The sequence below is a fragment of the Pteropus vampyrus genome, unplaced genomic scaffold (genome assembly GCF_000151845.1).
Source record: "Pteropus vampyrus isolate Shadow unplaced genomic scaffold, Pvam_2.0 Scaffold94, whole genome shotgun sequence".
NCBI lineage: Eukaryota > Metazoa > Chordata > Mammalia > Chiroptera > Pteropodidae > Pteropus > Pteropus vampyrus.
The window spans coordinates 2,542,102-2,542,409 of record NW_011888875.1 but is presented as its reverse complement, the minus strand read 5'-3'; positions in this window follow the sequence as shown (position 1 = coordinate 2,542,409).

Genomic DNA, 308 nt, shown 5'->3' with positions numbered 1-308 from the left:
ACTTCCCATCAAAACTAAAGCGAAAGAAGAGGAGAATCATTATACAGTTTTGCAAATTTCTCTAGTGTCTGGCTCAACAGACTATAGCAGGGTTATCATATCTACTTGTACATTTCATCTGTTGCCTCCCATGTACATATAAGGAAAGAGTATTTTTTTAAAAATTTCTTAGATAGCTGTGGATATTCTTTTTTGCTTTGACAACAAAGTTTGACAAGTTGTGGTTTCTTGAAAGGTAACTGCTATGTAGAATCTGAATTTGATCGATCTGCTTTTTGTATTGTGTTACATTAAAATCCATTTTTTTT